Source organism: Dermacentor albipictus, chromosome 7 (genome assembly GCF_038994185.2).
Source record: "Dermacentor albipictus isolate Rhodes 1998 colony chromosome 7, USDA_Dalb.pri_finalv2, whole genome shotgun sequence".
Classification (NCBI taxonomy): Eukaryota; Metazoa; Arthropoda; class Arachnida; order Ixodida; family Ixodidae; genus Dermacentor; species Dermacentor albipictus.
Window position 1 is genome coordinate 123,492,903 of NC_091827.1, and position 7,584 is coordinate 123,500,486.

Consider the following 7,584-nt stretch of genomic DNA (forward strand, 5'->3'; position numbering starts at 1 on the left):
ATCATGGGTGAATTCGATTAGCTGAGTGTCACATGAGAATCCCCGGCGAAACCCATGTTGCGTGGGGCAAAAGAATCTGTTGCTCTGTAAGTGACTCATTAAGTTGGTATAAATTATATGCTCTAGTAGCTTACATGAGACGCTAATTAGTGAAATAGGTCTGTAATTTTTTGTCTTTGTCTTGCCGCCGCCTTTGAATACACGTACTACGTTACCACTTTTCCAATCTTTAGGCAGGGACCCCTCTTCGATAGATGCCTGAAAAAGAATTACTAGAAATGGGGCGACGGATGCAGCACAGTTCTTTGAGACATAGTTTGGAATGTGGTCAGGACCAGATGCAGAGCTATCTTTAACGTTCTTGAGCAGTGAAGCAACTCCCTGTTCTGTTATTTCTATGTTTTCCATTTGTTCGAAGTCGGTAGGAATTGGTAAGTCTTTCACAATAGCAGCAGTGCCGGAAAATATTGATTGGAAGAAGTGATTGAAGTGCTCAGTTTTGCTGGTTACGTCATCACCGTAATTTACGTCATCTATAGTATCAGGCACAGTTAGTTTGTTGTTCCCTTTACTTTTGACATACTTCCAGAGATCTTTCGGATTAGATTTTATTTTATCACCTAATGTGCGCAGGTATGCAGCCTCAGCGTTCCTCATTTCTTTGTTGATAGTCTTGCTTAGGTCTTTCATCTTAAGATACGTGTCGGAATCCGGGCATGCGCAATATTTGCGATATAATCGGTGCCTCCTGTTAATAATTGATCGAAGGTTGCGGTTCATCCATGGCTTATCAGATTGCCGTCGAGACGATACAATGCGTGGTGGGACGTAAACTTGAACTAATGACAATATCTTAGCTTTAAACAAACACCAGGCAGAATTAACGTCGATGTTTGAGGTGTGTCGATGAAATTCAGGTAGAAAGCCGTCAAGTTCCAGAGATAACGATGAGTAATCTGCTTTATTATAAAAGAACACCTTCCGTGGCGGTGGGCTTTTTCGGCGCATAGCAGTACACGTTAGGTTTGCAGTACCGTGGTCGCTTATACCGGGAATTACGGTGACGCTGGACACAAGATCTCGATCGTTACAGAGGAACAGATCAATTATGCTTTCATTAGCTGATCCTAGCCTTGTTGAGCGCTCAACGAACTGGAACAGAGTTGGCTTTTATCAGCTCGCAAAATGCTGTGGAAATAAGAGACGAGGAATTGTTTTGCGGTTGAAAGTTTTCCCATTTAATGTGGTGAAAGTTAAAGTCGCCACCAAGAATAATATATGTCGTGTTTAACGAGAGCATGATGTCATTAATTTGAAACAAAGGCTTCGGTGACCTGCAGTTTGGGGGCCTGTAGAACGATCCGATTGCTACAGAGTGGCCGTTTGCGAGCATCACCCTACACCAGACCGTTTCGCAAAGGCAGCTTTCTACGTTGATGGGAGTGCTGCTGAGACTGCTGTGGATCAAAACAAAAACGCCACCACCGTGGCAGTTGCGGTCTTTTCTGTAAACAGTGTAGTCTGACGGAAATAGTTCGCTGTTGTAGACTGAACTATCTAGCCATGACTCTGTGCCAATGACTACATGTGGTTTTGTCGATGCCAAAAGAGATTCAAACTCATGTTTTTTTTGTTTTTTAGACTTCGACAATTCACGACAATGAAATTCAGGTCGTGAGCCGTCTTCCGAGATGTAGCGAACTGTGATGGCTATCCGTCTAACTCGATTACGTTATCGGAATCAGCATCGTACTTGTAGGTCTTTTTACCTATTTTGAGCTTATTGAAGATAAGTTTGAAATCATGGCCACGTGATTTAGCAAACTGAAGCAACTTCTTGCGCTCAAAACAAACCTTCTTAGAGTAGTCTTCACTAATGCCAAATCCTGTTCCCTTTAGTCTTGAGGCGGCCTCAAGGACGCGTTGTCTTTCTTTAAATGATATAAATTTTACTATTAATGGTCTTTTCTTGTGCTCAGAGTACCGCCCTATTCTATGTGCTCTCTCCATAGATTGTAGTTCAAGTGACACATTTAATTTCTCTGCACAGAAGGACGTAATCTTTTCTTCTGATTCAGCCCATGTTTCCTTCGCGGTGTCGGGAAGGCCGAAAAAAAATCAAGTTATTCCGGCGAGACCTATTTTCTAGGTCGTCTTGGCTATCACGCATTGAGGCAAGTGCAGAAGTGGCCGAGTCAACACGAAAAGACACGAACCACTACACAAGTCTTTGAAAGACTTGTGTAGTGGTTCGTCAAGTGTGCTTCCCACAGTTCCGCGAAGGTGTTGACCATTCCCAGGCCGAGGAGGCGCTGGTTGGATGTGTTGACCGGGAGGTCGAGAGCACGCTTGTAAATCTTGGGGAGAATCACCTCGAGGGCGTTCTCGTCAAAGCTGCGAAGGCGGAGGTAAGGAGTCGAGTACAACACTCGACTGGTTACGAATGCGTGCGCCAGCCACAAGACGTCTTCGCACCGTAACCTCCCGCGTTTATTGGAAACCCGGCGAACCATGTGGCCCACCTGGTCCCCCACCTTGCGCAGTTTGGCCAGTGTTGTGTCGACTCGGTGGTGTTTATGAATAAAGAGTACCCAGTACTCTGATCTCATCGTGTTCTGTGATGGGTCCATTTGGGAGGGACAGTTCGATTTTGGTAGTGCACTTCGGCGAGGGGCGAATGTTTACAAATTGCGATTTGGCCGGGGAGCATTGAAGGCCACAGCGGCGGGCGTAGGCATTCACGATCTCCGCCGCTTGCTGCAGGTTGGCTTCAATGTCTCCTACCGATCCGTGTTTAGCCCAGATGGTGATGTCGTCGGCATACAGCGCGTGCTGTATGCCTTCTACATTCCACAGCTGAGCCGTGAGTTTCAGCATTGCAAATCGAATAGTAGGGGTGAGAGGACCGCGCCCTGCGGGGTACCTCTGGTGCCTGATTGGTAGGGTCCGTGTTCTTCATCTTGTATCCGGATGTTCGATTGCCGGTCGGAGAAAATTGCTTAACGTATTGAAACTTTGTGTCCATAGTTGGTTTGGGCGAGGTGCGTCAGAATTATGTCGTGTGTGACATTGTCGAAAGCCCCCTTCAAATCGAGGGCGAGGACTGCCTTGTCATTGAGGGGGTATTCAACGGGATTTAGAATTTCGCGGTCTAGTTGAAGCAGAACATCTTGCGCGGACCGGTGTGGGCGGAACCCGAACATGGTGTCTGCGAAAACGTTCTGGTTTTCCAGAAACTCGGACAGCCTATCTCGCACCATAGCCTCCATCAGCTTTCCCGCACAAGACGTGAGGGAGATGGGGCGGAGGTTGGCCGTGGTTATGGCTTTGCCGGCTTCCGGAATGAAAGTGACCAGGGCGGTCTTCCATTCGATAGGGAGGGGTGCCTCACCGAGTGAGAGTGAGTTTATGTATGCGAGAAGCGCCTCGTAGGCCGGATCGGGAAGGTTGGCAAGTAACTTCACTGTTATTTTGTCTCTTCCCGGCGCCGTTCCTCGCTTCATTTTAGTGAGGGCCGCCTTCAGGTGACGGAGCTGGAACGGTTGGTCCAGCTCCGCGTTCTCGGAACCTGCATACGAGTACGCTGGCCCTCGGGGGTCCTGCTGTATACAGAGGTATTGATCACGTAGCTTGCATGCTAATTTTTATATGTCTCCGTCGAAGCTATGGATAGCGCGCTGGAGATGTTTTTGTGTCTCGGCTCTGTTTTGAGTCGGATCGATTAAGGCGCGAAAGAGACGCCAGGTGCTCCAGCTAAACATTTGTCTTGCGGCCGTGTTGCATCGGTCCACCCAATTTGAGTCGGCGAGCTGGGCCGCGTACTCTGCCGCTCGTTGGGTGAGCTCGGTGATGCGAATTTTGAGCTTCCGATTGTGTTTTTGGCGGAGCCACCTGCGGACGAGGCTGTGCCGCGCCTCCCATAGGTGCAGGAGGTGGTTGTCCACCTCCGGCGTGGCTTCCGATAGTTCAACTTGAGTTTCTGTCGAACGAAGGTGTGAAACCAATTCTCGTGACCACGCGTGGTAACCTTGTCCATGGATAGGGGCCGAATTAGTGTAGTTTTGCCGGAACTTGATCCAGTCGGGTAGGCGGGCTTGGGCGTGGGATCTTGCCAATGGTTTGCTTCTGACGGTTGTGTTGAGTATGCTGCGGTCACTGCCGAGGGTTTCTTTGGTGTTGGCCCATCCTGCGTGATTAATGTTTTTGGTGAAGGTGAGGCCCGGACACGTGTCCCAAGTCACGGAGTTACCCACCCGCGTTGGATGCGCAGGGTCGGTGTGAAGAGTCAGGCCCAGCGTGGACGCAAGTTCCGCTAGCTTGCGCCCGCGCTTCTCCTCACGCATGTACCCCCAGAGTGTGCTGTGAGTGTTGAAATCGCCCACGATTACCAGAGGGTCCCTGCCCGCAGCCTTCAGGGCGCGACTGAAGAGGGCTGCGAAAGTTACATTTTTGAGCTTGGGAGAACAACAGATGTTGAGTATATGTAATGGTGCGTTTTGTTTCTTAAGCGGAAGAAGGGTGACCATCACATAGGAATAATCAGTATTGAGTTCCAAATCAACCTGGTTGGCTGTATAATTTTTGTGCACGCAGATACAGGAAGAGGGGTCCTGCTGGAACGTGGTATAATTTGTAAGGGTGGCACCACTCCCTGGCTCCCTGAGGGCAAGCACCGCGGGAAGTGAAGCGAATGTTTACAGGAAAAACCGGAGCTGCGCCCGCTTGGCGCGGAATCCCCGGCAGTTCCATTGGGTAATTTGGATGGGGGCGGCCGAATCGGTACGGGGAGAGCGCCTAATTGTAGGGCTGTCCGCCATGGTGATTGAAGGGAAAGACCAATAGCCGGGACGCTGCTCCGGAGCCAGCACTCGCGGGGAGGGGAGCATCCTCCATTCCGAAGAGCGAGCAGCTGTCATTGTCTTTACTTCAGTTTCAATGGTGCGGTGCGACGTTTTCGGACAGCAGCCAGACATGTCTTTGATAAGACCGCCGGTTCGTCGGACGCCACGCGAGGATTGCGAGATCTGTTGTGCGACGATTGTCGGTATGCTTTCAGTTATTTTGGCGATGGCGGAGGTGATTCCCGCGGAAATTTGACTTTCTACGGTATTGAAACGGGCGTCCATGCGTGCCTCTAGACGGGCCTCAGGGGCAGCTTCCGCGATCAGTGCTGCCTTTGGTGCCGCGGGCTCACTCTCCATAGCCTCGGTTGCGGGAGTAGAGGGGGGAGTGGCAGGCTGTTTTTACTGCGATTCCAGGCGCGCAATTTTCTTGAGCAGCATCTCAATTTGGCCCTCGAGAGCTGCTATCTTGGCTTGCTCGGCACTGCGTGCCGCAGGGGGGGGGGGAGGTAGGGGAGGAGGCTGCCCTGCCCGTACCGCTCACCTGTGTTCCGCGTTTCACGACGTTGGCCCAGGCCCTGGCCTCGCCGCGTGGTGGTGACGTCGACAGCTTTCCAGTGCCGCCGTATGGTTGCGGCTGCGTCGGTGGTCGCTTGCCGGCTCTTCCAGTAGGTGGCGCCGGCTTTTCGGTGTTGCTGTCGTCCCGGCTCGGGGACTCACCGGGGAAGCCAAGAGGGCGGCTCTTCTTCTTGGCCGCCATTTTCCTTTTTGTCCCGCCGTTTGGGGCGGCCATCTTGTGTGTGCGGAATTTCGTCACACACTCCCGCGAGTTTGTGGCGTGTCCACCGCCACAAACAGAGCAATGCAGAACACACTCGTGAGGGGCCCGCACCTCCTCCACAAGCAGGGCTTGTTGCCCGCATAGTCCGCATGTGTCCTGCTGCGTATTGGGACAAGCATCCGCTCGGTGGCCGACAGCCGCACACAGGCCGCAGGCCGGGATTGTCCGGTAGTAGGTTTGCACTGGGATGAGCATGTTCTCATAGTGCACAAAACGCGGTTTCTCCCTCCCGGCGAAGGTTACCCATGCTTTGTTAGGGAAGCCGAATTTCCTCACCTCGACGATGGTGCCTGCTCTCCATTGCACCAGCTGCCGAAACGATTCAGTGGTGTCAGAGTTGCTGACGACGAGGACGCCGTGGCAGACATCGCCTCCATCTTGTCTAAGGTATCCGTGGAGCGGAATCGCCCCACGCTCGGTGTTGATTGAGAAGTCCCCGAGGAGCTGATCTGCAGCCGCCGGGTTCGGGGTGTGGATGAATATCCGGTTTTGTTCAAGGGACGGCAGAACCGTAACAAACCCGCCGTGGTTGCTCAGCGGCTATGGTGTTGGGCTGCTGAGCACGAGGTCGCGGGATCGAATCCCGGCCACGGCGGCCGCATTTCGATGGGGGCGAAATGCGAAAACACCCGTGTGCTTAGATTTAGGTGCATGTTAAAGAACCCCAGGTGGTCAAAATTTCCGGACTCCTCCACTACGGCGTGCCTCATAATCAGAAAGTGGTTTTGGCACGTAAAACCCCAAATATTATTATTATTATTAGAACCGTAACAGACTTTGCCACCTCAGGCGCGAGGTAGGCCGTAATGGCAGCACCGTAGCGGTTCTCCGAAAAGGCTTGGTGCAGCGACACATGTTCACGTGGCTTCTCCACGACCACGAAGTCGTCAGGGCCCGGTTTTGGAAATGGCCGAGGCTTCCAGTTGGTAAGGGCCTTGCCTTTGCTTTCGGCAGTGCGCGAGGCCGGAGGCTGCGTCTTGCCGACCGGTGTGCCGGAGGCCGGGGCGGCGGTGCACGCCGCCGTCTTGGCTTGAACGAGCGAGCGACGCGCGACCGCTTCGTTGAGACATTGGAGCGGAGTTTTGATCTTCTGCTGTTGAAACCGTCATCCAGACCATGGCATCGGGATTGTAACCCCTCAGGAATGCCGCGGCGGGAGCCGTCATTTTACATCGGGAGGCCGGTTCCACGCCGCCGAGCGTCGGCGTCGCCGTGTGGCCTAACGGCGTCGCCCACGTAGGCGGGCGTAATTCGGTCGTAAAATCTTCAAAAGTGTTCCCACCTGGTAGACATTAGTATCCACGTGGTCCAGACGGTTTGCTGCGTCGATTCACGCTGGTCTTCTAGGGGTGCAGAGGATTGAGCCGGGACTCCAGCCGAAAATCGACGGAGCCGATACGCCACACGTCTTTCGCCGTCGCGCGCTAGCGGCGTCCCACCAAGTTTCTGGAAAGTTATCGATTGTTCTATCCCCTGTCTGTTGTCGCCAAACCTGGTGTTATCTGATTTCATCGCGTGTCGTGAACGGTGTAGAACTTTGTGGTAGGCACGGCGGATCCTAACAATTAGTCTGGAACATTCGACGACTGCTGTATAAAAGCCGAAGTGCTTGACCCGCTGATCAGATTTTCGACGATCGCCGACTGTGTTCGCCGCTCTCGTTGTGCTTTAAGTGTAGCCTGTTTTGTGGACACAGGTTCGCCCAATAAAAGCTATTTTTGTCTTTCACAGTATTGCTACTGTGTTCTTTAACGTCACTACCACGTGGCACTATGAAGCGGGATATAAAGGCCAGCCAGGCACCACTTCGGTTGGGCACGACGCCGCTGAAAGGATGAGACGCTTACCGTTGCTGTTTTTTCAGGTTGGTTACTTGAAAGATGCATCCTGGCTAAAATGCAG

The 7,584-nt window shown here is 52.3% G+C and overlaps 1 pseudogene; it reads right to left on the minus strand.

Annotated features, from left to right (window-relative positions):
• Positions 1-2,195: 2,195 nt before the first annotated feature.
• LOC139047924 (uncharacterized) lies at positions 2,196-7,108 on the minus strand (annotated as a pseudogene).
• Between the last annotated feature and the right edge of the window lie 476 nt (positions 7,109-7,584).